Source organism: Siphateles boraxobius, unplaced genomic scaffold (genome assembly GCF_051911475.1).
Source record: "Siphateles boraxobius isolate OS27281-9 unplaced genomic scaffold, OSU_SipBor_1 43, whole genome shotgun sequence".
NCBI classification, from domain to species: domain Eukaryota; kingdom Metazoa; phylum Chordata; class Actinopteri; order Cypriniformes; family Leuciscidae; genus Siphateles; species Siphateles boraxobius.
The window spans coordinates 1,315,951-1,340,411 of record NW_027509064.1 but is presented as its reverse complement, the minus strand read 5'-3'; the positions used below and the strand labels follow the sequence as shown (position 1 = coordinate 1,340,411).

General features: G+C 43.8%; 1 protein-coding gene across 7 annotated transcripts in view; it reads left to right on the top strand.

The window, feature by feature from the left end:
- ptprua (protein tyrosine phosphatase receptor type Ua) overlaps nucleotides 1-24,461 on the top strand; it is a 555,997-nt gene that overhangs the window by 254,944 nt on the left and 276,592 nt on the right. The window lies entirely within an intron of this gene.

Sequence of the window (24,461 nt, the reverse complement as noted above, 5' to 3'; positions counted from 1 at the left end):
TTTTGATCTCTATCATGTTGATGCTCAAGACATTTGGAGGGTTGAATACAGGAAATAAGAGCAATGAGATAAATAGTTGACAGTTACTTTGAGCTGCAGATTTAAAAATTCACCTTTCTCCTTCTGATCTGTATTGTGCTGCTGCCAGTACGGTAGGTGTTGGAGATGACAAGCAGCCTTTATCAAATATTAACAATGCTACCAGCCCTTCTGTTTCGTATAATGTTTTGTGCAAGCATTTAACACACATACTGTCCATGTCCTCTGGAGAAAGTCATTTCATTTGCATGTACTCATTTTGCAAATGCTTATACAGTACTCAAACGTATAGCTACCGAACCAAATGTAACAACCAAATGATATAAAAAAAATTATATAAAAAGCACACTGTTTTTACGATTATGAGCATGATTGTAAATGTGATATTGATTACATACAAATGTTCAATAAACAAGAAGTTAATATTAAGCGAATTACATTTTAGACATCATTTTAAACAAGTGTTTGCTATTTCGGTAACGAATATAGTTCCAAACAAACCCACAGCATACCTGTTGTGCGTTTCCAAGAAACACACATCGTTTTTTGTTACTGAATGAATCACTTGCTTTGAACAAATCGTTTGAATAACTGATTCCGTTACTCACTCATTAAGTGATTTGTCCCCACCTAGTGGTGGTTTTAGTTTCATATTTGAAAGTATAATTTTAGTTTTTCATCGCATTACTATATTCAAAATGTTATTAAAAAAAAAATCTCAACAGTTTTTATACAGTTGAATTTGTACCTATTCAGATGCAGCTTCTGTGCCACTACTGCAGTGCAAAGACTCATTTTGTTGCTAGTGATTTCATTTGATTTGTAACAGTGCTATAGTTTCTTATTTGTATTCTAATAGTATTTATTGATTAGATGAGACATTTCTCAGGCAGTAAATGTAGATCTTTCAGATGAATTTGGAGAGATCTTTTGTGAGATCTTGAGAATTTGTGAGAGATTTGTGAGATCTTGCTCTCAATACGTCTCACCCTGACTCTTGGTCTCAACCTCTCAAAGTCTACAACAGTAATGTGAGTTGATTAGCACATAATTTGCAAGATTGGGCACAATCATTTAATCATACATTTGATCATTGTTGTTTCAAGAAAAATCATCTCTTTAAGAGATTTTGTTTTAATGCAAAAAGTATGGTTGTGTATATAGTATTAAAGCATAATAAAAAAATAAAAAAAACATCTTATATAAATATGATTCTCTAATATTTGAGAGAAAAAAAATATAAAAAGTAATTGATGGTCAAGACATGCAGGAGTTTGATAGATTGGATAGGTTCTGCACAAACGTGATGAACTAATAGGTGATTTGATCTCATGTTAACGTCTATCATGTTTAAGTCTTTTTGCCATACATTTAGAAATGTCATGGTTCAATGCCCTGTTTCCCATACACTTCTATTGTAAGTTAAATTTTGTAGTTAAATTAGCCTCTAGTTGGCTTTATTTTAATTTCGATCATTATTATTCTTTCTTCCTGTCACTCTCCCTCCTCAAAGTTTGATTCTCCTCCGCTCTATAATTCAGATTTATTCTCTCCGCTCTGTGCTCCATGTCTTGCACAGAATAATAATATTTTTTAAAAAAAATAGATTTTTCTATTTTCTCTAAAGAAATGTGACTGGAGCTTGCATGTACCTCATTGCCACAGTTTGAGTGGTTTCCAGGCTGCAAAGTGGTGTGTGTGTGTGCTATGAGAGATTCTTATGACCTGAAGTTTAATACTTAAAGGGGTTATGGGTCTGTTCAAAACTCTACATATGAGTAATAGTGATAGTTCTGCTTGCTTTAGCAAACATCACTAAATATGTTTCTGGAGATAAGGACAGTGTGCGCAGAAACCCAAGTGCACTGTCAGGACTCTTTGCTAGCTGCAGCTCTGCTTTGATTGGCTGGCTGTTAGTGGCGCCAGCTCATTTGTTGTTTGATTCAGAGTGGTAAGACATCTATCAGCTATCCGTGTCTGTCCAACAATAGCCCCTTTCACACAGCGCGTTGATCCCGGGAAATTGCCGGGAAATTGCCAGAACGCCTTCTGTGTGAACGCAAACACGACCCGGGATTGATGCCGGCATTGATCCCGGGTCGGGGACCTAGTAACATTGCCGGGATCAGTCCGGGAATGCGCGCTATGAGAACAAAAGCCGTAACCAATGCCGTGTCGTAATGATGGCGCTGAAAGCAGGCTAGTGTAACGGTACGTAATGCGCTGGTTTATGATCGAAGCAGAGAAAAAAATGCACAAGCGTGGTTTCTCCAGAGAGAAATCGCAGCTCATAAGCAAACTACATGTCTCATCGATGTCACTTGTCTTCACGGGATTTTTACGGGTTGTGTGTGGACGCACTCTCTGATTCCGGAAAATCTAACGCCATATGTGACGCCATATGACAAAACGGCGAAATACTACGCACATGGCACCCTTTATCGTCAATATAACACGCACTGTGATGGGTAGGTTTAGGTGTGGGGTAGGGTCTGCGTCTCATATTCACGCTAAAGGATGCCAGTCAACTTTATGACGCCTTGGGTTCGCGTGTTATATTCACGCTAAAGGGTGCCATGTGCGTAGTATTTCGCCGTTTTGTCATATGGCGTCACATATGCCGCCAAAGGATGAGAACGGGCTCGAAAATCACTAGCAGTGTGAATTAACCAAAATCAAACGAACCCGGGTCAAATCCCGGGTCACTTTATCCGTGTATTTCCCAGAATCTCTGTGTGAAAGGGGCTAATGAAACAGCCGTGGAGGCAGTCTTCCCTTTGTTAGCAGAATGGCTAAAGGTTTTGTAAATGGGATGAGTGATGTGGGGTACTTGCAGTGCAATTGGCCACCAGAGAGCAAGATCTGTATTCTCAGCAGAGCACAAGTCTTGATTCAAATTCATAGGTAGGTCAAAACAGGGAGATTGTTGTGCTGAATCATGATGCCTTTAGCTCAGCAAACTCTGGCATAACGTTTTAGATGAGCAAATGGTACCTTGTGGGAAGGCAGAACTGCATGTAAGTGATCAAATATGTATTTGAGTTAGCCAAGATTGTATTGTTTATTGAGAGAGCATAGAATATTGAATCTGTTTGAAACATAAGAGGCAGCATTAGAAATACCTTTGGGAACAGACACAGTTCAATCACTCACACAAGAACCCATGCAGGCCTGTTCACACCAAGAATAAAATGAAAAAGCAAAACAATTGAAAGGAAAAAGCACTTTGCTCATTCACATGCTTCAATGCAAGAGACAAGCCAACTGCAGTGATTTTAGAGATGGCGTGATATATGAACATCTGGTGTAATAACAATCACAGGGATGTTCTATTCTTTGCTAGTAATTATAGCAGATATTTTTATCATACGATTTCTAAGTAAGAACAGTATGAATATATTTTAAACAATATCAATATCAACCGATGTGTTTATCTAGAATAACAATCCCTTTCCCCCAAAAGCTTATATGTTATTGGTCAGTTTTTGAGCCCCAGCAATCTACATAAATAAATAAATTATAAAGGAATGAACTGACGAATGAATGGACAAATAAATTGTCACAGTGTTGGTTTGTGTTTCCCCGGGTGTCCACTAGAGGTCTCTTTCCCTTACTGTCACCATTCATTCTGGAACTGCATTTCCCAAGATCCTTTGTCTGTTCTCATCACTCATCATTACACGCAGCTGTTTCTTATTACATTGTTAAGTTCTGTGTATAAAGACCCTGTCTGTGTCAGTCCATGTCACGGAGTCGTTGTTAGATGTCACCACTTCCTTGGTCGGTTTTCTTGATGGTTTGTGTTTTGTTTTCATGTTTAGTTGGATTATTCGGATTTTGACCCCTGCCTGGAAGACTAGGATTTTGATTACCCTTATATTAATAAACTGCTGCAAATTGGATCTTCTGTCCCGTGTGTGTCGTGACAGAACCACTCCGTCCTCTCAGATCCAGCGGTATGTTTTTTTAATATCTCTTCCCCAGCCACCGAGCAGGAGAGAAGGGAGTTTTTTAAGGGGACCCGGTTGGTCAAGTTTTGCGGGTCCCGTGGAGGTCACAGTGGAGGATGTAGTCGGGAGATGATCCCCGTTCCGGTGGTCCCGGTTCCGGTGGTCCTGAGTCCGGTGGTCCGGAGAAGGAGGAGACACAGCCCGTCTGCCCAGTCAGAGACTGTTCACGTCACGTCTGCCCAGCGAGAGACTGTTCACGTCACATCTGCCCAGTCAGAGACTGTTCACGTCACGTCTGCCCAGCGAGAGACTGTTCACGTCACGTCTGCCCAGCGAGAGACTGTTCACGTCACGTCTGCCCAGCGAGAGACTGTTCACGTCACGTCTGCCCAGCGAGAGACTGTTCACGTCACGTCTGCCCAGCGAGAGACTGTTCACGTCACGTCTGCACAGCCAGCGACTGTTCACGTCACGTCTGCCCAGCGAGAGACGGTTCACGTCCCGTCTGCCCAGTCAGAGACTGTTCACGTTCCGTCTGTCTTCATGGACCTGGACTATCTGGAGTGTCTGGCTCGGATCTTGGACATGCCCGTGTCTGCTGTTCCAGAGCCGGAGCCAGTGTCTCCTGTCCCAGAGCCGGAGCCAGTGTCTGCTGTCCCAGAGCCGGAGCCAGTGTCTGCTGTCCCAGAGCTGGAACCAGTGTCTGCTGTCCCAGAGCTGGAACCAGTGTCTGCTGTCCCAGAGCCGGAGCCAGTGTCTGCTGTCCCAGAGCCGGAGCCAGTGTCTGCTGTCCCAGAGCCGGAGCCAGTGTCTGCTGTCCCAGAGCCGGAGCCAGTGTCTGCTGTCCCAGAGCCGGAGCCAGTGTCTGCTGTTCCAGAGCCGGAGGCAGAGCCAGTGCCTGTTCGAGAGCCGGAGGCAGAGCCAGTGCCTGTTCGAGAGCCGGAGGCAGAGCCAATGCCTGTTCGAGAGCCGGAGGCAGAGCCATTGCCGGTTCCAGAGCCGGAGGCAGAGCCAGTGCCTGTTCCAGAGCCGGAGCCAGTGTCTGCTGTTCCAGAGCCGGAGCCAGTGTCTGCTGTTCCAGAGCCGGAGCCAGTGTCTGCTGTTCCAGAGCCAGAGCCAGTGTCTGCTGTTCCTGAGCCAGAGCCAGTGTCTGCTGTTCCTGAGCCAGAGCCAGTGTCTGCTGTTCCTGAGCCAGAGCCAGTGTCTGCTGTTCCTGAGCCAGAGCCAGTGTCTGCTGTTCCTGAGCCAGAGCCAGTGCCTGTTCCAGAGCCGGAGCCGGAGCCAGTGTCTGCTGTTCCTGAGCCGGAGCCAGTGCCTGTTGTTCCCGAGCCGGAGCGAATGCCTGTTGTTCCTGAGCCGGAGCCAGTGTCTGCTATTCCTGAGCCGGAGCCAGTGTCTGCTCCCGAGCCAATGTTAGTTTCTGTGTTTGTGTCTGTCCTTGTGGTTGTTACTGTCCTTGTGTCTGTTCCCTGAGCCGGTGTCTGTTCCTGAGCCGGTGTCTGTTCCTGAGCCGGTGTCTGTTCCTGAGCCGTGGCCGCCAGAGTGGTCGTCTTCGCCCTATTCGTCACCGCCATGGCCGCCCGAGTGGTCGTCACTGCCCTGGCCGCCTGAGGGGTCTTCACCGCCCTGGCCGCCCGAGGGGTCTTCACCGCCCTGGCCGCCCGAGGGGTCTTCACCGCCCTGGCCGCCCGAGGGGTCTTCACCGCCCTGGCCGCCCGAGGGGTCTTCACCGCCCTGGCCGCCCGAAGGGTCTTCACCGCCGTGGCCGCCCGATGGGTCGTCTGCTTCGCCCTGGCCGCCCGATGGGTCGTCTGCTTCGCCCTGGCCGCCCGATGGACTGTCCGCTTCGCCCTGGCCGCCCGATGGACTGTCTGCTTCGCCCTGGCCGCCCGATGGACTGTCTGCTTCGCCCTGGCCGCCCGATGGACTGTCTGCTTCGCCCTGGCCGCCCGATGGACTGTCTGCTTCGCCCTGGCCGCCCGATGGACTGTCTGCTTCGCCCTGGCCGCCCGATGGACTGTCTGCTTCGCCCTGGCCGCCCGATGGACTGTCTGCTTCGCCCTGGCCGCCGGCTAAACCATCACCCCCGTCTCTGTTTCCTATCATGGACCTGGCCCCCCATCCCTCCCCCTGATCCTCCACCGTTCCACCACCCTCCTGGACTCTTGTTTTGTTTGTTTTTTGTGGGTCTTGGAGCGTCTGGTAGCCGCTCCGTAGAGGGGGGTTATGTCACAGTGATGGTTTGTGTTTCCCCGGGTGTCCACTAGAGGTCTCTTTCCCTTACTGTCACCATTCATTCTGGAACTGCATTTCCCACGATCCTTTGTCTGTTCTCATCACTCATCATTGCACGCAGCTGTTTCTTATTACATTGTTAAGTTCTGTGTATAAATACCCTGTCTGTGTCAGTCCATGTCACGGAGTCGTTGTTAGATGTCACCTCTTCCTTGGTCGGTTTTCTTCTGTTAGGAGGCAACGTGGAGACAGGGTGAGGAGTCGCAATGACGATGACAGTAGTTCGAGCTGTGCACACTCGGCGCGCGCGCGAGGCAGATCTGGCCGCGCTGCTCGTATCATCTCACTTATGATCTGTGCCTTGCCGTGGCGAGTGAGCGTTTGAACTAAACAGGTCTTGTCTACTTGTGTTTGTATGTCATATGAATAATATATATGTCCCCCATACATGGAATCAGAGTGCCTACTGTATTTAGTAAATGGAAAATCTCTACAGCAAAAGGCCAACCACTACATGGATTCGGTTTGTTTCTACCATTTACTATATTTACCATTTACTTACTATATACCTGAGCATTCAGTATTGTGCAATATAGCATACAGAAGGTGATGGACATTTTGGGGGGAAAGAAGTGCTGCATTTTATCATTTAAACGTGACTTTTCATGAAAATTCTATAATCCAAGATTGCCGCCACCATATGACGTCATAATATGCAAATTAGATGGGAAAATGTAATCCCTACATAAACTTTGGGTCATCCTTAATATTTCTCTAATTTACAGAAAGTCTCTATCTTTTATCACTTTTAATATATAGACTTTTGAAATTAAGATGTCAAAATTGGACGTTTTAGGAAAAAAAAAGGGTTAACAGACTAGAGGCCCACAGAGAAGGAAATGAATAGTTGAAATAAAGTCGTTATTTTTGTTTTTTTTACGCACAAAAAGTATTCTCGTCGCTTGATAAACTTAAGATTGAGCCACTGTAGTCACTTGGACTATTTTAACAATATATTTAATAACCTTCGGGGCTGGCAAGTTTCAATCCATTAGAAGCCTACGGAGGAGTGATCCAGCTCTCAGATTTCATCATAAATATCTTAATTCGTGTTCCGAAGATGAACGAAGGTCTTATAAGGTTGGAACAACATGAGGGTAAGTAAATACTCACATAATTTTCATTTTTGGGTGAACTAACCCTTTAACTCAGTAACACAAATCAGTCTTCGAAATTAACTAAACTCAAGGATACTATTGGCAGACAAACAGCAGTTCGCCGTCTGATTTCTCACTCTCAGTCTCAATAATGAACAAAGCTTCGTGCTGCACTGGGAAGCAGGCTCAGAGAACAAATAACTCTTACATTTAACTCTTATGCAGAGCATAAAACACAAACAAAGCAAACCAAAGTCGTCAAAACACTGGCTGTAAGTTTAAAGGGGTGGTAAAACACATTTTTTCAAAGGCTTGATTGTGTTTGTGGGGTGCACTGTAACATGTGTTCATGCTTCGTTTTTAAAAAATTGCATTATTTTCATATATTTTACCTTTATTTTACACTGCTCTGTCCCTCCTTGTAAAAACGGTCTGATGGTTTCCGGGTTCCATGAAGCCAGTCCCTCAAAAATACGCAATGGGCTCAGATGTGTTAGTTGGCCCAGTGTGTTTTGATTCGCTAACCGACTAGTGCACGTTTTCCGGAAACGTCACGCCCCGTACCTTTACCGGTAGCCAGTTTGTGCTTTGGTGTATTATAAACGATGGCGTCAATAAAACCATACCAATTTGAGCCCGAATCAGACCCAGAGAATGTTAGTGAAGATGATCGAGCACAACCTGTTCAAGAACGGCTGTTAAACGACGTTTCAGAAAGGTTTGTTTTTTGTTGTCTCATTACCTTTTAGATACGCTGTTATTTAATTGTACTAATTATTATAGTATTACAAAAAAGTAAGCATCATAAACAAGAATTTCATATAATCGTTCTAAAAAATTATACTACAGTCCTCAAAGGGATTTTTTTGAGTAAAGACTGTGGATTTATAGTGATCGTTACTGACTGTATGGCATGGTTACTTTTGTAATTTTAGAACATTTGTTGCCAAATATCTGTCGACAGAACTATTAACCCAAAACGAAAACACCAAACATTGGATTTACTACAGTAGCCAAATCAAACACAGAACCATGTTAAGCATGCCTGTAGATAAAAAAGCGATAAACAATACATAAAAGCTCTAATCAAAGAATAATTTACTCTAATTCCAAGTTTGCTTTTGAGATTTAAAAAAAATTTGTAACGTTAGGTGTTTGTCGGATAACGTTAAGTATGAATGAGCATTTAAAAAGCTGGTTTGCAGGGCCAAACAGCGTTGTCATTTGTTTACTTCCTTGCTACAACGTACAATTAACAATACAAACTATTACAGGAAAACACATCGACGAAAAATAAATCATACTTACAGATTGTGGCCCGTAAACAACAGCTTCTGTTCTTAAAGTTGGAACTGCTCCATCTTTCAGCACAAGCCGTTGTGCGAATCCTGTATTGAACTCGATCGCCAAGATTGTGGAAGCTTTCCTCTGTAAAATGTGCAGCACAGAGAGCAAGATTTGGGTAATAATTAACCATTGATCCCTAACTCCCACGACCCTAGGAAGGCTGAACAAAGTGGACCTGTAATCCGGGCACTGATGAAAATAACAGCGTTTCGATGATATTGCGGCGGCAACAACACTCCTATACCACAATAACTCTTCTCCAACGCAATATAAAATGGCCTCGCCCCTCTTATTTCGTATTCTCGGAGGAGGGGTTTATTGGGGTTTGCTGACGTCAGCAACCCTGGAGGAATGTCGTGTAGTCCAAAACCGGCTGTTTGCTGTAGTCCTTAGAAATTGATTTCTTCAAAAGCAAATATCTCCGTTTGCTTTGAACTTTGAGCGCTGTAACTTTGCAGATGTTAAGCTCAAACAGCAACATTACACACTAACTAAAGTTAGAAAAGTGAAATTGTGTTTTACCACCCCTTTAACACACTAATGGCTCGTTTCCACTGAGCGGTACGGTACGGTACAGTTCGGTACGGTACGCAATTATTTGCGTTTCCACTGTCAAAAGTTGTGAATGGTACCAAAAAGCCGAACCGTACCGTACCACTTTTTGGGTACCCTTCCGTTGGGGTACCTAGCACAGTGGAACGGTACTAAAGGGTGGAGCTAGACTCACTGCAGAACGCTGATTGGTTGACAGAGTATCATCACTTGCGCGTGCTATAAGGGGAATGACAACATAAGAAGCGCCATTTTTAATATACAGTTGGAATATAATACTACGGTTATTCTTTAATGAAATTTAGTTTTAAGAGTTTTTGAGGCGAGAATGTAGTTGTTTAAAGCTCAAATCTGCGGTTTATTTTTAAGGATTTATGATAATTTGATCCATTCCAGGGATCACCGGGCGCTCGGCGCTCATGTTCCCCGCCTGGAACAGCCTTTCCTTGGCTAGTCGTTCTGACGTTTGCCGCTGACTCTGTAGTGGTAATTCGTCTTGTGTATATCTAACGGGTGTTCTTTGGTCTCGTGAATCGATAATTCATTCCCTGGCCAATCGTTTTGGCTGAGGGCTAAGTGAAGTTTCATATATTTAGGCTATAACTTTTCCGTTGTAACGTTAACGTTAGACTAGCGCTGAATTTGTATGTTTGACTGAATTGTTTGCTTTATTTCTTATTGCATAGCTTCTTGTAACGTTACCTTTTACTTGTACTTTTATAATGGCTATTATTGATAAAACTGAAATTTAACAAAAAGAGATAGGGTTGAGTTTTGTCATTTTTTTATTAGAAGATTATCACTGTAATGTTGTTTATTGCAACATTTGTACAAATGCACATATTGCCTGGAATATGTTTAATATTTTTTTTAATTTAAACGAAATGCGGGGTTGTGTTTTATATTTCGTTTTGTTATAGGCTACCGTTAAACATGCTGTGAATAATATAATCAGGTCTATACATTGCCTGAACCACATTTGTGTGCCTATAATGTTTAAAATTTATTTAAATGAAAACGAAAAGAGGCAGAGTGGTGTTTTATAACATATTTCGTTTTATTGTTGCCTAAAATGTACATGCAGAGCGAGCTGAGTGACGCTTTCACGAATACGCTGTTCCATTTGGAGAATTACTGGACTCGCGTCCTCAGGAGTCCTTCTGCTGAGAACTTTACATACTTGGTATTGAGAAATGCCTAATGTCGGCGCTTGTCTTCTTGTGACAAACATGCCGAGAAGCAAGGACAAGATCTGCTGTATGCCATCCATTGGTGTTTACTTTGTCGCTTTCTTCTTCGCGCGAAAATGACGTTGACCGCTTCTTTCCGGCAAACACCACGCCTATCAAGTAGGGTACTGTTGGCGGTGGAAACGCTAGCCGGATCATGGTTTACTGACCCGACCCGAACCGAACCGTACTGTACCATACCGTACTGCTCAGTGGAAACGAGCCATAATGCAGTAGTTATATTCACTATATCTTTAATCCTCAAACCACGACTCACGGAACTCTCTCTCTCACGGTCGGCAAATCTCCCTCTCCCCCCTCTCTCCAATCAGAAGTTCCTTCTCTTCACAGAGGTGGGAATAAGTAAAAAAAATAACCAATCACCAATAAATGAACAAACATGCTGGGCGAAAACACGTTCACATGTTGCGTGTAAAGCGCAGTCCGCGCCACTTTCTCCTCTTTTAAAAAGGGCTCCCTGTTGCTAAGCAATCATGAGCCACGTTCTACATGAAGACAAAGACGTTTCAGAAAAGGATGAACACGCAAAAGACGTAACGTGAACGGCCCATACTGTTTTCATTATAGTGTCACATGCATTTTCTTTTTGTATTATTTTTTTAAGACATAACCGATTGTGTTTGAGAGGATACTCCCCAAGACTGGAATTTAGACAATGTTGTGTGCTTTTGACCGTTAAAGCGCTATAACTCAAGAAAAATAACTCAGTTTTGTTACTCACAAGCTGTTTGTTATGCAGATTAAAATCGCTTGAATGTTTAAATAGGTAAGACTTAAAAAGACGCACAAATTATAAACAATAGTGACGATGCAATGGCCCGATTGGGCAAGTGACATTTCCATCAAATGTCCCGACTCCTGAAACGCGAGAGTCTAGAATCACCGCCTGCAGCTGCACCGCGATTGGCTTGCCTTGTGTAACCTATTTTAAGAGACAGAAGACGCGGCATTGGCAGAATCACTCACACTGTTTGTGAAATTGCGTCTCGCAGAAAGTTTTAAAATGACTGATTTGATCTTATAATCTGTTAGGTTAAATTTACTCATAGGCCTACATGCTAGATTGAATGAATGTTTGCGGGAATTTCCCGCATTATAAACGCAAGACCTGCGGGAATGATTAAAATGATGCGCAATACCCGCACCGAAATTCGAGCCCTGGTCTAGTAGAATCTTCGCGATTGCGGCATCAGTGGGAAGCCCAACCTGTGCTTTTAGCGCACGCCAGCGTGTGAAATATTCACCCAAAATCACTCTGGTCTTGTTTCTATATTCTGCGGCCTTTCTCTTCTTATCATAGACTTCGTATACATTTTTTCTCTTTCGACCCTCAGCCATTTTCAAAGGAATGGCTGAAACCCTAACTCATCACACATAATACACCTGAAAGTGCGCATGCGCAGAAAGCCACTACATAGGGACGAGCACGTACGACGGCCTTACGTAAACATATCACCAGAATGATTGACACTTAGGTGGACAAATAGTATAGGCTACCCACCCGGAAAAAGAAAATCCTCCGCTGTACCTTTAACTGTTAATGTAATAAAAAAATGAATGAACAAAACAAACAATATACAATTGTTTCTTAACTTGCCTCTGACATATGCAGTGCCCAAATTATTTTGGACAGACAAATTAAACGCTCCTTTCAATTAAATGAAATGTTCTCATTAATTTATGGAGAATGAAAGAAATAGACTTGTTCAGTGTAGACACAATCACTAATTTAGTAATTTCGCACGCGTCCGATAGGAAAAATGTAAAAACAACATTATGATGGCAGAGCTTTCAGTTATAGATTCCTCTATCCTAGAGTGAAGTGCTACTAAGTACTAATGTGGATTTCTGCCTAGATATGTAATAACATTTAGCAAAAGAAAACCTCAAAAAGGTAAATTATAGGTAGGCCTACAGTAAGATAGAAACTCACCTGTTCACCGCTTATTTTCCTCAGCTGTAGGCAAAGGCAAGCACGCGTTTCAAATCAGTGCTTCTCCCGGGAGACTACCGCTAAATTAATCCCCTATCTTAGCACTGTAGAGATTCTGGAGTCTCCCAGGTGGGCATCTTCAACCTCACAGTTGAAAATGTATTTTCAACCTCACAGTGTATTTTTATTATGTTTTACCATCCCTGAAGATCGAAATGTCTGTAGACTGTAACCCCGCCGACACACACACACACAAGGAGCTCTATATTAAAACAAAGTTTCGGGTGATACGGGGAAATCCAAGTTAATCCAATTTACTGACCCAAATATTCATAATTAATAATAACAAGTTATTATTGATTATTAATATTTCATAAAGCTGAGTTCCTTACAGCACCATCTACTGTTTTAGAAGAGGAAGTTGCTCAACTGCATTTGTGAGAAAATCTGCCTGGACACATTTGTGAGAAAATCTGCCTGGACACATTTGTGAGAAAATCGAGAGATCTCATAAAAAGCCAAGTGTCTCACAATCAACAGACAGATATGCATTTGTATGCACTAGATTTGGTATTTGTTCAAAGGTTACATGCAATTTGTAGGATGGTTTGTATTTATTTGTGAAATATTATCTAGGCTCATTTATTTATATTTGCAAAACTTAAGTTTTAGGTCCATCCAATTGCGCCCAGAGGCATTTGAGCGACGTTCGTTTCCAAATCGAGGCACGAATCACAAACATTGAGGCGGGCTTTACAAGATTACGATCGATCTGATTGGTTTTAGATCTATGCAATTGTGCCCAGAGGCATTTGAGCGATGTCTGTTGGCGACCCCCTTTGGAAGTGAGCTGTGAATGAACCTTCCCCAGACCCTAACTCAGTTACGACTGAGAAGGGTCTGGTTTTAACCAGGCTACATTTTCGCACAAATTGACCTTTGTACTTGAACATTGCTTTATGTTTGTTTGCGAGTCGATTTTTCCTTTGCAAAGCAGATCAAGTTTGTTTGAGAGTCGATTTTTTCCTTTGCAAAGGAGATCGAGTTTGTTTACAAAATGCTGTATTTGTTTGTTTAAATATGGCACATAATTCGCTCCATACTACTTGCTCTAAATCAGTGATTTTCCTTTCAGAAACGGGTGTTAAAAAACAAAACATACAAAATTAAAATACAAAGCATTTCTCTTTTTCAGTGTCAAAAAGGGATGAGCGAAATTTTAAAAATGATTTGAGTTTCATTTTCTATTTCGGATAACAAAAAATAAAATTACTTTAAAACCGAAACGAAAAAAGGCCGGTTTGTTCACATTCCTAGACCGGATGTGGTCACTTACATGACAAGAGTGCCAAATTTGTAGTGCTGGGCGGTATATCGAGTTTGTACAATATTTAGATTTTTTTTTTTTTAGGATATGGAATGAGGCAATACCGTTTCGATACAGTAGTTTGAAACATCTGAAAAATAGCGGAGGACGCACTGTGAACTCCTGGAGTGAAAGAACAATACTACAATTTGTCCTAAACATGACACAAGCTTATATTAAGCGCTTCAAAATAACTGGTAAGATAACGTTATAGTTAACAAGTTTAAAGCAGCTTGCCCTGTCAGATGCTCGGACAGTTACTGTTGCTGACTGAAAGATAAATACTTGCGCTGTTTAATGCGTTTGAGACGCGGTGCTTTCCTTAGTGCTTAACTTACATTTCACAGGTATATTCTCCATTGTAAATGTTAGAAAGTCAAACAAATACGTCCATTTCACTGTCAGGAGAGGACGAGCTTCTGCAAGTGAATCTCCGCTAAAATTCAAGCTTCCGTGAACGAGCGCCACCGCGAGTAGCGCAATAATTTTGACTAAAATATACATATGATTTTGCTAACATATTTGTTGTTGGAGACAATAAATGTGCCATATGTGGAATTTTAATCCTACAATTATATTTTTATGAAAGTGACCATTATAATGGGGTAATCAAATGCAGGCTAATATAATTAGTTTGTGTTTTTGTTTTTATTTTTAGTTTAGCCTTTAGTCATTTTAAAAACAAAAACATTTTGTTTTTAGATTGTAATGGTACAATGTTATAATGTATTGTGATTTTAACCACCTTTTTGCACCTAATATATTGCATGCACTACATTCCCTATATTTGTTTCCAAATCCTTCAATATCAACATCGTTTGGATATCATTGAAAAGGATGTGAAATATATATTTTTTTAAAATAAATTCAGATTTTCTTTATCCAAATAGAAAAACATAGAAAGTACCGATATATAGCCCTAGGCTATAAATCGTATATTGCCATTTAACCAAAAAATACCGAGATATAATTTTTTTGGCCATATCGCCCAGCCCTACAAATTTGACAGGGTGCCAGTGTTGCTTTAGCCCAGAATAAAATGTCTTTAGAACCGTACTCAGTTATGATTTAAAGCAGGATCATACCTCGGGTCCCTTTCAGTCGATAACGTCAGACGTAGTCGACGGTCGACTGAAATGGGATCACGCCAGGGAGCCTATTGTCTTCGAGTATTATTGAACGAGCCAATACACATTGCGTGCGAGATCTGCATCTCACACTCCGCCCCGCAGCGCGGGTATAAATACGGAAGTAGATGCACGCACCATTTGCCTTTCGCTTCGGAGCCGAGCTTCATGTCTGGATCTGAAGAGTGTTGTTGTACAACGAGCGAGTGTGTCGGTGTTCTTTGGGTAGTCTCTCCTGGTGTCGGTGTTTGCAGCGCGAGTGCAGCGGTGATCGCGAGCTTCAAGCTCTCAACTGCTGTTCTCACAGCAACCAAGTTTCTGTTTGTGTTTGTTTGTCTGACGGTCGGTTGAGGGCGAGAAAGTGAGTGCTTCACTGACACAGGGTGCACCATTCCTGTGTTAGTGTTGCCGCGGTCATTCCCCTGTGTGCTCCGGCACTGGTGAGAGTTTTTCACTTCCTAAAAGAGCAACACGGGTGCGTTTGCGTCTTTTTCAAGATGTCATTCCGCCCGTGCGTTTCTGGGTGCGGTCGTTCCCTGTCTCTCTCTGATAGTCACAATTGTTGTATCACGTGTTTGGGCTTACAGCACGCTGAGACAGCTTTTGTGGACAGCTCATGTTTTCACTGTGGGAATATGACTGTCACAGTGTTGAGGGCGAGACTCATGGGGCGGGATGGGTGACCGGAGGGTAGTGTTGGATGTCCCGCCCGGTAACCATTCCCTGTGGGCTCCTCACCCCTCCCTTCCACTGCTGCCATTGGAGCCTCCGGTGTTGTCCGCTGGTCCATCTGTAATGGGTCGGCCAACGGTTTCACCCGGGGCTCCCCTGGAGGACAGGACGTCGATTGCAGCATCGGAGGGTGAGCTGACTTCTGGAGATGACGACTCAGCTGCGTTGTCTCCCTCTGGCAGTTCAATGTTGCCCGAGCCGGATCCAGAATTGTCAGCTATGCTGAAACGGGCCGCCGAGGCTGTCGGGCTCGAGTGGAACCCTCCACCGTGTCCTGTTCACCGTGTCCCGGTGGATGCGGACAAGGTTCGGTTCCTGGACTCCCCAATTTTCCCAGGTTGGGTTGTTCGGCGACGTGGCGGAGAGCTGCGCCCAACAGTTCTCTGCCACCCAGGTTCGGACGGAGGCACCCGACACCCTATCCCGGCGGCCCGCTGTTGCCTCCACCCTGCCGCCGGTGATAGTCCCTCCGCCCGTTCGTCGCCGAGGGCGTCCCCCTGCCGCTGCCTCCGGTTCCGCGGGGTCTCCGCAACAGCCTTCACCCAGGCCCCAGCGTAGAACCAGCAGCAGGCAGGCCGCCCGGTCTGTCTCAGTCACTGCCCAGCCAGGGGGCGAGTGTCAGAAGCATTCCTGAGACAGGCCACCCAGGGATGGGGGGACTAGCTCTTCAGATGGTCACCGTTCCACCATTGGCTCTCCGGAGTCCAGTGGTACCCAAATTGTCGAAAGAGCGAATTTCTCCGTCCCTGGGTCCCAAGAGGGCGAGGCTGGCGGTTTGCGAACCTGTTGAACAGCCTTGCTCCCCCCAGCCCCCTCTTGTTCGCCAGCCGGCAACACGATGCGTTCGAGGACCCAGTCATCCGCCTTCTCACCCATCCTCTGTTGCCCCATGGAGTCAGGTAAGTGCAGCACGCTTCACTCAGACCCCGCTTCGGGCCACCCACGGGCCTCCCACGGGTCCCTATCCTCCACCTCGCTGCCCCACCCCGGGTATGCCTGTGGTGCCTCTGGTCCCCCTGGTCCGGTTCGTCGAGGCCTGGAAAGTGCTCTCCAACCCGTCCAGCTGGCTCCTCCGTACCATCAGGCTCGGCTACACGATTCAGTTCCGCTGGAGTCCGCCCAGGTACAGTGGCATTCGCCACACTTCGGTGTCGAGCAAATCTGCTCCTGTCATGCGCGCGGAGATCGCTGTCCTGCTGGCGAAGGATGCGATAGAGCCGGTGTCTGTAGCCGATATGAAAACCGGCTTTTACAGCCCGTACTTCATTATACCCACAGATAGATCTGTTTGCCTCTCCGGACTCGTCCCATTGCCAGTTCTTTTGTTCCCGCACCGAGGGGACCCTCGGCACGGATGCACTGGCTCACAGCTGGCCCCGGGGCCTCCGCAAGTATTCGTTTCCCCCAGTGAGCCTGATGGCACAACTACTGTGCAAAATCAGGGAGGAAGAGGAGCAGGTTTTGCTAGTTGCCCCTTATTGGCCCAACCGAACCTGGTTCCCCGAACTTTTTCTCCTCTCGACAGCTCCTCCCTGGCCCATTCCTCTGAGAGAGGACCTACTCTCTCAGGGACGGGGCACCATATGGCACCCGCGTCCAGACTGTTGGAGACTCCATGTGTGGTCCCTGGACGGGACACGGAGGTTCTAGGTAATCTACCACAGGCAGTCGTAGATACCATACCTTCAGCGAGAGCTCCCTCTACGAGGCTTGCTTACTCCCTGAAGTGGAACCTGTTCGTTGAGTGGTGTGCTTCTCACAGAGAAGACCCCCAAAGGTGTTCGATAATTTCCGTGCTTTCTTTCCTGCAAGAGGCTTTGGAGCGTCGGCTGTCCCCCTCCACCCTCAAAGTGTATGTTGCCGCTATTGCCGCACATCACGATGCAGTAGACGGGAAATCCCTGGGGAAGCATGATCTGATCGTCAGGTTCCTGAGGGGAGCGAGGAGATTGAATCCGCTTGGCCCCCCCTCTACACCCTCTTGGGACTTATCTCTGGTGCTAACCGCACTGCAGAGACCGCCCTTCGAGCCTTTGCAGGTAGCACAGTTCAAAATTCTGTCCCAAAAGACAGTTCTCCTGCTTGCTTTGGCCTCCATCAAGAGGGTAGGGGACCTGCACGCATTTTCGGTCAGCGAATCGTGCCTGGAATTCGGGCCGGCTAACTCTCACGTTATCCTGAGACCCCAGCCTGGATATGTGCCCAAGGTTCCTACCACCCCCTTTCGGGACCAGGTGGTGAACCTGCAAGCGCTGCCCCCGGAGGAGGCAGACCCAGCCCTGGCTTTTCTCTGCCCCGTTCGCGCTCTGCGCTTATACGTGGACAGAACGCAAAGCTTTAGGACCTCAGAGCAGCTCTTCGTCTGTTACGGAGATCAGCGGAAGGGAAAGGCTGTCTCCAAGCAGAGGTTGGCCCACTGGATAGTGGATGCCATCATCTTGGCGTATGAGTCCCAAAGTGAACCCTGTCCCCCCGGACTGGGAGCTCACTCCACAAGGAGTGTTGCCGCTTCTTGGGCGTTGGCGCAGGGTGCCTCGCTGACAGATGTCTGTAGAGCTGCGTGCTGGGCGACACCTAATACGTTTGCTAGATTCTATAGCCTACGTGTCGAACCGGTTGCTTCCCGTGTGCTCTCTTCTCATAGAAGCCAGTAACACCGTGAGCCCCGGTTCAGTGTCGGCTTGCTGCGCCATTCCCCTCCTACGGACCGGATACGTGCGCCATTTTGCTCCAGTTGAATTCCCTTATACGGAACCTGTTGAGCTCCTCCGCACCCCTCCAACGTCGGACGTGGCGGAACGTCCGGTGTTACGCCTACCACTCGTATGCAGTGTGGAACCCGTGTTAGGCTGGGTCCATATGTTGCGGTCCCTACGGCGACCCCATATGTGTATTCTTCCACGATACGGCTCCCCAAGGTGAGCCCGTGTCTTTCCCTTGGCAGACTCCTGCTGTCACTGTAAATCAGTGTTGTCTTCCCCCTCTCTAGGCTGGAGCCACCCCACTGATATTCCATATGTTATACTGCCCGGTCCTCCGCCCAGTTCATATGCGTATTTCCCCCCCTCCCCCCCCCCCCCTTTTTTCGGGGTTGGTTGGGCTTCCGCAGCGTCCCTTCCTTCCGATGTTGGGCACGCTTTCCCAGTGTTACCAAGTCTAACTGAGTGGGTCTTTTGGAACAGCAGCGACTTCCTGGCCTAAGCCCTGTCCTTTTCCGCTAAAACGTTGGGAGGATCAGAAGGCTTTTGTCTAGCCACTGGAAGGTGGCAGCGTTAGTGGCGTGTTCAAAGGGTGATCCCATTTCCGTCGACCGTCGACTACGTCTGACCTTATCGACTGAAAGGGAACGTCCTGGTTGCGTATGCAACCCACCGTTCCCTGAAGGAGGGAACGGAGGACGTAGTCCCCTTGCCACTACTGCTGGACCACCTCTGACTCCGAGTTACGCTCGGCTCCTCAGCGAAAAGCAAACGGTGCGTGCATCTACTTCCGTATTTATACCCGCGCTGCGGGGCGGAGTGTGAGATGCAGATCTCGCACGCCAATGTGTATTGGCTCGTTCAATAATACTCGAAGACAATAGACTCCCTGGCATGATCCCATTTCAGTCGACCGTTTCGTTTCTGTTTTAAAGTGATTTTATTTTTTGTTATTTTTTGTTCCCCTCGAAATAAAAAATGAAACTAAAATCATTTTTAAAATTTCGTTCATCCCTTTTTGACACTGAAAAAGAGAAACGCTTTGTATTTAAATTTACATTTTTGTATTTTAAAACAAAAATCAAATAGCCACTTGTTTTTTTTTAATACCCGTTTCTGAAAGGAAAATCAAATGACCAAAAGATAGACGGCCGTTCACAATCCGTTTATCATTCGTTCAGTTGTGTTTTTATTTAATATTGAAAGTAGAAAAATGAGAAAACAGTTCCTTTTTTGTTTTTTCATTTTTTCCAAAGAAACTAAAAACAAGAATTCAGCTTGATTTTCGTTTTTCGTTCTGAGGTAGAAAAATGAATAAACAGCTTGAATATTCGATTTCTACACGTGGGCGGGAATGAAACGCCCCCTTCCTCTGATTTGTCAGCCGAAGATCAAACTGTTCCATCATCAGTCCAACTACATTTCATCTTTTTCTCATCAAACAACAAGACTAACGAATGGCTCGACACAATCCGTACCGGGGAAGAGCCTACAGGGCTTTCTTCTGTGTACAACAGCAGTGCTCAATTGCCAGGGGGTCAGTGAAATAATTAGCTATTTCCCTATTTTCCGGACTGTAAAGTCACGTTTTTTATCATAAGCACGCTGTGATTTATTATATTTTTATAATTTATAATGTTCATTTAGTATTTTATTTACCGTTCTTTTACACTATTTCTGAATAAGCTAATAATAAAATGCGTTTTTTACAATGTGACGCGCGCGTGTTTTTTACTCTTAGCATGACCCGGTGCCCCACGCACAAGCGTGCATCCTTTAGATTATAGGCTAATACATTTTAATGAAACACAAGGCCTACGTCATAAAACTCAGAAGAGTATGCATTTTAATATCTATGTTGTTCTCTCTCTAGTTGTTAGATAGTCAGGCTGATGACAGTTCATGCGTGAACGACGTTAGGCCTATTATAGGCAATGAATTGTTCTTTCCTTTTAATATTAGTGTTTAAAATATTTAATTTACAATTAATTATATAATTTTTTTAAACTTACTGGGCGAGGGCGACCATGCTAGCAGCCGTCATTTACCCTGCCATACCAACGTAGGTGAATTTAAGCTATATTGAATATATCTCATTTTATTTTTTTTCCTCTTATACATTCCATTTACTGAATTCAAGTTTTGCTTACAATAACAAACAATACATTCAGAAAAACTTTATACTTTGTGTGAGTGGCTCATTATTGTTGTGACATCCTTATTCTCTGCAGGCGAATTTTAGTCTTCTGATTGAACTGGTCCATACTCAGACTTTGTGACTGTATCAAATTGAGTGAAGGGTTACACTGGCAGCCAACTTTTTAACATCAGGACACAAGGATGTCAGCTGAGCCGGAGTGCGCCTGAGGTAACCAAACTGAAACGGCTGCGGTAGGCTACTTCGTCTGCATGTGCAAAGCTTAGGTGCTCCATTTTTAGCTTAGGTTTTTTGATATCAAAATAGTTTTAGCCTACGTAATTTAGCTTGTGTGCACTTTGATTGGACACATTACTCTTAAACCGCGAAGCTTGAGTACATTTTGATTGGACACATTTATCTTAAACTGTGAAGCAGAGTTCGGAGGCTGCTGTTAGTCCTCAGCGGCGTTCACACTGACAGCTGCCGGCTGCGGCATTTGTTTTTATGCATTGCTATGGAGATAATTTGTCGGTAACTAGCCGGACAAGTCTGAGTGGGCTACTAGCAACATTTAAATATTAATTCATTAATTTGCACAGACATAATTTTATTTTACATTCAAATGAACATTGTATGTGTTGTCAGAGGCTTAAAAGTTGTGATGAATAATAACAGTGATGAACAATAATAACGCCCCCCATTTATGCCTGAGCGCCCCCCTCTCTTCTGCCTCGTTCACACCGCCCCCCCCAACACCGTCCAAACGCCCCCTAGGGGGCGGTACCGCCCCCGTTGAGAAACGCTACTCTAAATGATAATCATAATCTAATGGGAACTGTGATTGAGTGCACTTGGAAACTTTGGATAAGTCATCCTGGACTGTTGTCGTCAGAGAGAGAAAAGTAAAGTGGAAATCATTTCTGTATTCAATAATCTTCTTTAAGTGAATATGTGATCCAATCTCGTTTTGGTGACTGATTTTTTTATCACATTTTGTTATCATATGAAAGATATGTAAGGGTTAATGTAAGTCCATTAAAACCTGACAATGGACACCTCGGAGGGCATTAACCCGCTTATACCATGGTCACTTGCCAAATAAAACATTTTTAAAACATTAGTTTATATTTTAATTAGGCTAAATCTAGTTTTTACAAATAATATCTTGCCTGACGGTTTATTTAGCAACCGGATATATTTATAGTCCGCTCAGCTAGTAGAACCCTTCAGGTTCAAAAATGCATTTTTTTTTTCATGAAACACAAAGGTAGGCATAGTTATTTTTTTATTACACATAAAACAATTAATCAAACAACAATCAAACAAAAGAAACAATTAGTTCTGCGCTCCAGCAATTTGCGCTTATAGAGGGCAATAAATTAATCAGATCAAAGAGAGGGTCATTTGCCTACATGCTAGCTTTTTTATTTACAATTAATTTTGAATTTATTTTCAATAATATTGAATTCCCTTATATGGCGGTTGATACCAGCTCTCAGGCTCCTTAGGCTTGAAACGCTGTACTTTCCTCCTGCCTTGGTTGTCTGGACAGCGGCGTAAAACTCCCGCAGGTTCTCATTCAGAGCAGCAGCGGTGTAATTTTCAAATCTGGAGTCCATTCTTTTTGAACAATAAAGTCTCTGAGTGTATGTACTGCCCATTTCGTATTTTTTTTCGTGTTGATCTCATCTTTTTCGTCTTCTATTTGATTCAAGTCTCCCGGTGTTATCTCTTTTTGTCGTTTCTCCGTTTTATTTACATTTTTTCTTTCTTCAGCAGCATCCCAGTCGTCAAAGTTGTCATATTCTCCATAAATGTTAAAAGAAATAACGAAGTCGCTCATTGTTGTATTAGTAGGCTATGCAATATCTAACTAACTTTAGATGTTTGTTTTGATAGAGCAAATTGTTACGTGATACTTTGACTGCATGTTGCTATGGTTACTCACAGCTGGCAGCTAGGCAGCGCATTTATTTATTAATTTCGAATGGAAAACAGGCAGTTTCACCAGAACTACTTTACTAGGTGTCCTCTATCACTTTTTAACGGACACCCTGCAGCCAATCAGAATCAAGTATTCATCCAGACCATGGTATGAGTCAATTTAAGAAATGATTTGATATTAGCTGAGTTGAGTAACAGTTAGGCCGTTCTCACAGCGTGAGCTGAACTAGTTAGCCATGGGCTAAAGCTACCACGTGTAACAATGCATGCTTATTGTATCATTAGTTGAGACAGTGAGTGATTTACTGCCGAAAAGTTGGATTAATGTGTCATTTGTGATGCGCATGTAAATTATTTGTTATGGAAATGTTGAATCAGAAAATATTGTACGTTTGCCTTGTGTTTTGCAAGGCTGGGTTTTCTTGTTCTCTTTTTTTTCCTATGTGAACGTGATCGGCTGGTGTATCCTGTTTTGTGCCATAAATAATCCTTTGGAGATGAATCGTCTGCCTAGTTGATGCAATTCAATGTGCACAAATGGTGAGCTGACCAGGGCTCATTGACCTGTTTCCCCTTTGAACCGTAATCTGAAACCATTAACTGGTAGGATATTTCCAATTTTCATTTGTTTTTCGGACTCAAAGGACTTTGATTCGTGGAATTGATTAATTGTTTGCTTCTGAAATGGAGAGACTTTTTTTGTACTTGAACTGATCGAAGTAAGTTTGAACAACTCTTTAAACTGAATCATTTGATTCACGAACTCTGATCAACTGAGTTGTTTGATTCATGAACTTTGTTCAACTGAATCAATTCATCTTTCCAGCATTTCAAATTCATATTGTTGAATGTACTGTTTACTATTGAAAGAACAGGTGGTTTATTGGAAGGAATTCCGAATCGCATTGTGTTCTGAGTCAAATCCAATATCTGATTACATTTCTTTTTGTACATTTGGGTTATAAAATGTATTTTTTGTTTTATTATTGTAAGTTATTTGGGTCAAAGTGAAAGAAACAGACGCAGTATTGGTTTTGAGAGTTAATTTTCTTCACAAATTGTATTAAAACTGCAGAACTTCACCAAATTGAATCGGAAGCTTTTAGCCTGTGGAATCATTCATCCTAAAAGAAATGAGTCGGTGTCTGTTTTGATTTACTGACTCATCAATTGTTCGTATGTCACTCATCTTTCTGAAACAAACTACAAAGAGAACTATTTCCTTTATCAGTAGTTTCCTCTTTGAATCAGATCAAAATTATGTCAACTATTTGCTCACCTGTTGCAGTATTTCCTCCCTCCAGTCCCACGTCCCTTGATTCTGATTCAATTAGGCCCTACCGAATATTATAACTGGGTGTAGCATGTCAAGCCACGTTGTGCGTTACATGCTAAAAAAAAGTTTTCTTTGGATGGTGACTTATATCACTACAATCCAGACCTCATGGTGAACAAAACGTATAACCTATCTCTAATTTTATTTCCGCCATGATACATTTTCTGCCATTTTGAATTTTGTCAAAAACCTGCTTTTGCGAACTAGTCCTAGGTTCGACTCATAGCCCTAGAGATCTGTAAGAATTTTGAAAGAAATCGGCCACTAGTTGGCGCTAACGAGTTTTGTGGCTCTGTAATCACAAGTTGTTATACACATCCACACAATATGCATATCATATGATAGACCTCCTCATACTGAACAACTTTGCCTCAAGAACCATCGCTGTCAATCAAACCGTTCATTAAATATTTTTGCGAACTAGTTCTAGGTTTTTGCCCGATCGGAACCAAACCAGTCTAGGACAATTCTCTGGACTCTCTAGATGAATACTGTGTGTTTTTTTTTGTATAATTCAAAAGTGTAAAGGTGAGGTAAGCAAAATGTTGGGTAACTTGCAGGGAAAAAATATCCATTGTCAATAGTGTAGTGATGTTTGAAGCAAACCAAGCAGCTTTTTGTTCAATCATCATCAATCAGCATTGGGGAACTTTT